We start from the raw sequence: 8,153 nt of genomic DNA, 5'->3' as shown, positions 1-8,153 counted from the left end.
TTTTCAGCTAGTAGAAAATATCTTAGTCAAGGTATTTATTTTTCCCTTCTCATCTCTTAACAAGGTGATCCTTGTTAAAAGAAGATCAGATTTTCAATTGAGAAGACTTTCGCTCTGAATGCAGAATTGTTCTGGTATTTTCTTTTGTTCATAAGTGAGTACCTTGATACTTAGACATGTTTAGAATACCAGTTTAGAATATTTCACTTTCATTTATCACTTTAATATTGGTTCTCTTGTTCTGAACACATCCTGTGTATGCTTTCTGCTTTTTTAACTATAAAAATTATATTCCAGCATATTTTTATTCATGCAATTCTACTTCACATAAACAGTCCCCAAATCCTGTAGTCTAAAAGGAATCATTGAAATCAGAAGTCTGAGGTATCCCTCAACGAAGCATAATCTTGTGAAACTTTGCTCATAAGACACTCGCACACAAATGCAGAAACAGCTAATGCATTTTTGCATAGGTAGTCCAACTACTGAGATCTGAAGTAGTTGTGAATTCTGGATGTTAATGTGGTCATTGCGATGTTTTCCCTATGTTGATAGGTTAATGACTAGGATATGGCATCTATCATGATGTACATTTAGATTGGCACATTTGTTAGGGATGTGTTTTGAGATGTAGTGAGCAGAACAATACATAAATAACACATAAAGGTACTGTCACAACTTAAGGTGCAAAAGCATGTGTCCATGATCACTAAGGCTGGAATTAGAATAAAAATGGTCAATAGCTGGAAAGGACTCTTTCACCACCCTTGCTTACCCAGCCTGCCCTTTGTTCAACACGGATAGGAATTAGGGTTCTTGCACAGCAAGCAGAGGATGCTGAGTATAGATGTAAGACCAGTGTATGCAGATGGCTATATTAAAACATTTAGTGAAAAAATATTTCGCTCCTATTATTGTAGTCCAGTAATTCTTTTGGTTTTCTAAGGACTCAGTGCCTGAATACTGTTTTTCATGGAAAATACAGATCTTAGACCTAGTATAGAACTGCTTTGTAACCTTGGTCGTTACTCAAAATATGGTAAGCCAGGACTTGGTCTGTGTGAAAGGAGTGATAATGCTTCACTCAGGGAGCTCAGACAATGAGACCTTAAAAAGTCCTGCTCAGAGGGAAAACATTGAACCAGAGACCTATCTGAAATTTGATATTTGACCCAACATTGCGAAAGCTCAGATGGAACACTGAGTTGTATATGCATATTTAAGGTTCATCTTTATTTTTCATACACACACAAAAAAAAGAAAGCAGCTGTTCTTTATATCGATGGTTCACGAGGCATTCTAACTTGATTTTAATTGGTTTGTTTTGAAGATGCTTTTCCCTCTGTTCTTAGTAAAAATGGCAAAATAGAGTTTTTGCAACTTGCTTGCAAGGAGAGAGCTAACTCTTCCTGAGCTTGCTGTACTGCTCCCTGTTTTTAAGGTGGAGACTAACAAGCCACCTTGACAGAAACAAAATTATAACTCAGACCTGGAAACACTTGGAATTTCAGCTAGACTTACCTGATAGGTCTGGCACCAGTCTTGCCCCTATTATGAATAAGCCTGAGGCAGATTGCCTGAACGTTTCTTCTGACTGATGTTGCCCATTGTACGCTAACTACACCTGCCACATGAGCAATGTAGAATCTTAAATGAAAGGATGCTCTTTGAGATTTGTTTTTTTTTTTTAATGTTGCTGTTAGTGCAGTCATTCTTACTTGTTGACTAAAGGGTTTAATTCCAAAGGGTTATTTCTGAAAACTCAGAAACTGGAAGCTAAGTTGTGCTGTCTGGGTCTCCATGATCAGTACTTCCCCCTCTCTAAAGCAATTGCTTAAATGAAGGGAGCTAAGTGAACAGACGGATGCATCAGTTTGACAACTGAACCTGAAGGCAATTTGGTCCTAGGAGGCAAAACAACTATTTTCAGCATGTGTAGGCAGGAGGATGCTTGTTTTGTGGGGATCTGTATGGGGACACATCCTAGCTGAAATAGTTGCTGGTCTGTTAAAGGTGGTTAGCTGAATCAAAGCTGATGCTCTAGACCACTGAGCTTCTGATCTTGCTTTTCTTCATTTCTGACTACCTACTAGTTGTTATCTAGCTGTTGCTGGTCATTCCTGTTGTGCTCCTGCAGTGTGTGAGCTCTTGCAGAAAACTGTAGTGGTTTGTGAGATTCTGTTACAAAAGGCAGACCTGAAGTCTTTCCTTTTCCTTCAAAATCTTTCTTCTTCCAACTTCTTCAGCGCAATGAAATTGTCTTTTCCAGGGATCTCCATGCTGATGTATTGATGCATACAATCTGTAGCTTCAGTGTAGAGAAAATACATGGGGAAGAAATGCTTGTTTTCTCTTTCGTTCTCTTTTGAAGTGGTAGTTTAGCTGAACCCATAAAAAGTCAGAACATGCCAACCTGGCAAGGTCTGTTTGCCTTAGTTGTCTGTATAGGCTTTATTACTCAATCTACTGCGCAAGCAGAGAAGGTAGAGGTGACCTGGAGTCAGGGATTTCCAAATAGCCTTCACTTGTGGCCAAGGCCACTGACAAACACGCATTTAGTTTTATGAATTTTCTTAGAATAGTAGCATACGCAAGCTCAGATAGTGCTGCTGAATAGTATTTGTACAAGTACAGTAATTAAGCATGTGCTAAATTTTGCCACAGGAGCCCAATTTTCCTTTTCAGTCTGCCTCTACATGGAGCAGTTTACAAACATTATTTAAGTTGATAATAGCAAAGCAGCAGGGCAGAATTTTCCTTTCTTCTTCTGTCATTCTGGCGAACTGATTGTAATCTGTATAAGGTTACATACTAGCAGAGGTTATATGCTGTTGTCTTACCCCAGCTATTGCAGCACTCTCTGAGCTTGCAGTCTACCATTCCCATGCTGAGTGACTGCCACTCTTTTTTTTTTTTTTCATAAATGTCATGCTTCTTCCTTGTACTCTTGCCTACTTGAGCATCTGTCACTGAAACTGAGTCTTCTGACAACATATTTTCATTCCGTGCTTTCAGGGTTAAAGATCTGTTCTGTTGTGCTCCGTTCATTTTATTTGACCTTCTGCAGCTAATGCTTCTACTTGAAGTGTTAGACTGATAAGGAAGAGTGAGTAATGCTCTGCTTGGGTGACTGCTTAGGCTGATCATGTGGTAGTTTCGCTTCTGCCTAAAAATTACGTTCTTCAGGACAGAACACAGTAGATTGCATCTGAAGGATCCATCTTGTTTTCCATAGCCAAGCTAAATTTTCCCAAATCAAACAGCTTGAATATCTTGTGTGCTGCTTCTCTATTGCTACTACTCTGAATATATTTCTGTTTGGCTTTTTCTCAGCCCTTCTTTGGGCACAACAAAGTCCTTTAATCCATAGGGAGAGGTAAAAAATCTAGGATTTGCTTTAGAAGCATGAGCCTTTTCCCCTTACTCGGATTGAAATAAAATATTGTAAACGCAGGGGGTGTCTCCAGTGAAGTTGGCTGCAAATATCATAGTGGACAAAAGGGAATGGTAAGGACAAAGGCCCTTTGTTAGCAAGAGAGTGGAGGGCGGCTGATGCTCACTTAATAGTTGATTATTATGGATTTATGTTTTCCCATTGCTTTTCTGTCTTTTGAATGTTAGAACGATTAACAAAGTTGCAGAAGGCCTCCCTCTTTCCTCACCATTTTTGGCCAAGAGGACAATTATCACCTTTAACCTAAAGTCAGAGTGCTTTGCTAGTATTTCTCACTCTGAGTCTCACAGTTTCATGCCAGTGATGGGATTGTAGTTGTTGGAGCTGATCTGTCAACCAATGACAGGCCAAAAGCTGCAGATATCACAGTCTAGCTGTGAGAGAGCTTCGTCAGGGTTGTTGTTTCTGGCTTTTGCATTTCCTAAAGCAGAGCAGTTATTCTGGATTGCTGCAGAAGTCAGTAGGGGTTCATTCTCATTCTGTGAGCCAACAGAATTTTCTAAGTGAGGAAGTAAAGAAGAGCCAAAAAAGCTACAGCACCGAAAGGTGACTTTGCTTATGAGCTCTTCCTGAGCACTGTATCAGTCCCTTGAAGTTTCCTCTTCCCTAGTTGCAATACCCCAGAGAATGGGTTAAAATAGGGGTGATGAATCATAGAATAATTTTGGTTGAAAGGTACATCTTGAGTTCATTAGTACCCTAGAGTTCTTTCACCCTACTCTCCAGACTTAGCAAGGAGAAAATAAATCAGCTTGGATTTAAACCCATGGCAGTACAGATATCTGTGGAGCTGCAGGTGAGAAATATTCAGTAGGAAGTAATGAATGGCTTGGCTGAGGAAAAACAGGCAGATGTCCCCAAATCTCCCTCTTTTCATGTTAAGTGTGCATCACTTGGTGGGACCATTGACACCAGTGACAACTCTTACGAGAGGGACTGATGCATGTAATTTTACAAATAGTTTCAGTGTTGGCAACACTGAAAATGTTACACCTAATGATGGACCTGGGACCTGGGGACCTGATGTCGTAAAAGGAAGAGACTCCAAGACTGTAACGTAATCTGTGCCCTCAAAGTTTTGGAATGCAACTCAGTTATTTGTCTCTTTTCAATTTGAGATTAGCAAGAGGGTAAAACATAGTTCTTGCCCAGAAGAATTTTCCAGGTGTCTTCATGTTTCTTTAAATTCTTCCTTTGAATGATATGATTGACATTTCCTTCTTCGTTCGGGAGGAGAAAGTAAGCTCCCGAGGTGGAGGTGGGTTTCATTGCTATCAGAGGCTTGCACCAATGAATATAGCAAGATAGGTTCTTTTTTCCTCTTGTGGTTACAGATTTTTTTCTACTCTACTCTTGCATATAGAAGGAACAAGCAAATTAGTAAAATTCTAATGTTCGTAAGAAATAGCTACGTCATCAAATGTAAATATGTAGAAGCTTATCAGAATAAACAATAGCTAGTTTCACAAAATGGCAATCAATGACTTCATTTTGTGATTAGGAATTTGATTTGATTTTTGTTACACTTTAAAGTAAACAAGATACAGCTCTGCACCTGAACCTTTACTATAAGGAATTTATGCAACATGTATCTCACCAGCTGATTTGAACAGAAAAACTGCTGTATTCATGGGACTCTGCATACCAAAGTTTAATGTCAATAGATTGGAACATCTCTATGCAATTTGATGGATCCATATTTGTGTGTTCAGCAATAGATTTAAGTTAATTCTTGCGATCTGTCCTGCTACATGCCTCTCTTGGGATTTTAATTAATAGACATACACAAAGCCACTTTCTGCTTTCATAGTCGAAGTTATAGAGGAGACTTTCAAGAGCAGTTCAGGGTGGTTTCTTCTTCTTATGGAAGTTTTAGATAAAATTCCTACTGATGTTGAGATTGGAAGCAGACCAATTCCCTAGTGTTTTGGGCAGCTTTTACTACTAAAGAGCTCCAAAGAAATCGCTTTGAAATGTTTTCAAGGAAAAAAGCTATCTCTACGTAGATTTCAATATATGAGTGCATGGTCAGAGAAAGTTAACACTTCTGTGGCTAAAATAGAAAATGCAGAATTTCTAGTTACCAGCAAAGCTATGAAAAGAATTCATTTCAGAAAGAGTAGGATGGCAGCCATTCTGCAAATCTGACCTGAAGTAAAGTAGTCCAGAATCTTCAGCAAATCACAACATTGTGACAAGTGGTATAGATCAAATGAAGCCTAATGTTTAACCTTTTAATGCTTTATTTTGAAGTAATTTTGAAAATGAAGCATCTTTTTAAATGAAGAAAAAAAAAAAGAAATGTTTCATTTTAAACAGAGCGAAAGGAAAGAATTGATCTGTTACTGTTTTGTTTTTATTTCCGGTTCAAGAAATTTTGGAAAAAATAAAGCAGATATAATGATTTTGATAGACCAAAATTTGTGCTTTCTTTTTCCCACAAAACATTGCTAGCCAAAATGTTTTTCCAGATCTATGTGATCTTGACTCCCTTGGCTTGTGCCAAAATCTATGATGTGATGCCTAAACCAAGAACAATATCTCTCCAGAATGCCCTTTCAGAGCATAATGCAGAGCAAAAGTCTCTAGGACAGATATATTCTTTTGCATGATCAATAGTTTGTTTTTCTGTAGAAAGATAAAGTTTTTTTTAAGAGCTGATGGCCAAAACTGAATTCAAAGCCTGCATTTCTTTGAAAGTCCTTGAAGCATTTCTTTGAAAGTCCTTGAAACACTGAGAATGGGATTCGTCAGAGGCTGATACCTAAATGTGGGTGCCTTTATGTGTGAGCAAAGTATCCAAGCTTTTCTTCTAGTCAGTGGAGATTCAGATCTTGATTAAGTTGTCATAACAAGATCTAAGAAGTCTTTAGATGTCCAAGACACTACGAAGTTGACAGATTTAACACTTGACCTGTAGGTTCACTTCATAAAGGTATGTGTTTCCTAGAGATTGCATGGGGCACCACAGGGCATTTCAAGTGGCTTTAGATACCTGTTTGCAGGCAAACCCCACAAACTTCTGTCATTTAAGTCTAGAGTTGTATTCATTTCACCCTGAAGTAGACACATAAACTTGGGCAGCAGCTGACATTCAGCCCTCTGATTGTATTGATTAGATCTCCACTCACTGTAGACCTAGTTCACGTACGCTTCCACAGGTAGGTTTCTTAATCTGTGAGCTAACTCCTACTCTGGCTCTCTGTCACTCTGAAAATAGGACTTTAATTTTTTTTATTTTTCTAGAATAAATAATTGTGCAATCTTCAGCTGCACAATTTAAAATTCTATTTTTCTTTTATGATATCATACGTTGTTATTTCTATTCCACTCCATACATATGTAGCACCCAATTTTTTTCCTTCTTGTATGCTGACCATACATGCATTGCAGAATTTCTAACTACGCTGAAGTTAGGAATCTGAAAAGACTGTTAACTCAGGAAAAACACCTGCTTTAAAATATTATAACTTTCCCCCTGAATAAGCATAACAAGCAGTGAAAGTTCTGTTTCCTTATTTCTTGTTGTCTGGCAGACTTTGGCAAGACATAAATTATAATAATGGTCATACAGTGCTGCTAACTGTTGCACATGTTTTACTTGGAAGGCTTAAGATGTATTATTTTTTGGACATTTTTACTGGTAGTCCTGTGCACAAAGGTTCAAAGTTAATTGGCAGTGCAGGTTGGTGTACTGATCTTTAGCAATAGCTGTAGTAGTGGAACACCTTAATAAATGTTTTTCAAGGCCAGCTTCCAAGGCAAAATGTTCAGGGCTGAACATTATCACCTAATAACTTTGATCAGAGTGCTAGCAAATATTTGCATAAGTACATGCATGTGAATTCAGCTTTATTTTATTTACTATTTGGAGTAGGGTCCGTCTGAGGTCTGTTCTGGAAATGTAGATTCATGTTTTCCCCTAACTGGCACCCTTACTGAGCTCTCCTCGTCTTCTTTCTGACTCCATCCTCTTGCAGCTCCTGAGTGCCCTGTTGTCCATTCTTCTCCTGCCTCTCACTCCTTTCCTGACCTTCTGTTGTCCCTGGCCTTTTCTTTTTTTTCTTCCTCTGACAGAAGTTTAGTTCAGTCATGATCATGTCACGTCTTTCATCTCTCACTTGCCTCTAAGCTTGCTGAACACATGGTTTATTATTACAATCTGGAGTGCTTCTTAAGTGTTGTTTTTCTAGCTTCTCATCATTTGAATTTATACCCTTTTCACTCAAGGGACCACCTTCTTCCCAATATCTTTAATCAGGTCAAGCCTCAAAACCAATACCTCCTCCTCACCCCTGGTCACCATCAGCAATCTCTGTCAGTCAGTTTTGCTCCTCTTATTAAAATGTTATCTCTTGGCTTCTGCACAACTGCTCTAAGTTATTCCTTTCCCATCCATCCTCATAACAAAACACTTCTTACTCTCTGTCACTGCAGTCCTACCTACATCTGTTCAAAATTTTGCTGTAAAGGTCATTTATCTAGACTGTGATCCCTCCTCCCTCGCATTCTTCTCCTGCCTCCTTTATAGCAGCAAAGATAAACAGCTTCTTTTCACCTTCAAGGAAAATCATAGCTTACTCCATTCGTATATGTCATCTGGTATTCACTCTCCTGTTGTCATGTTTTAGATCTGACCTCATGGAGATGCTTTCAGTGCCTGTGGTAAACTTCACATTAGCCAAGCTGCTCGTATATT

Source organism: Struthio camelus, chromosome 2 (genome assembly GCF_040807025.1).
Source record: "Struthio camelus isolate bStrCam1 chromosome 2, bStrCam1.hap1, whole genome shotgun sequence".
NCBI lineage: Eukaryota > Metazoa > Chordata > Aves > Struthioniformes > Struthionidae > Struthio > Struthio camelus.
This window is presented reverse-complemented; position numbering follows the sequence as displayed.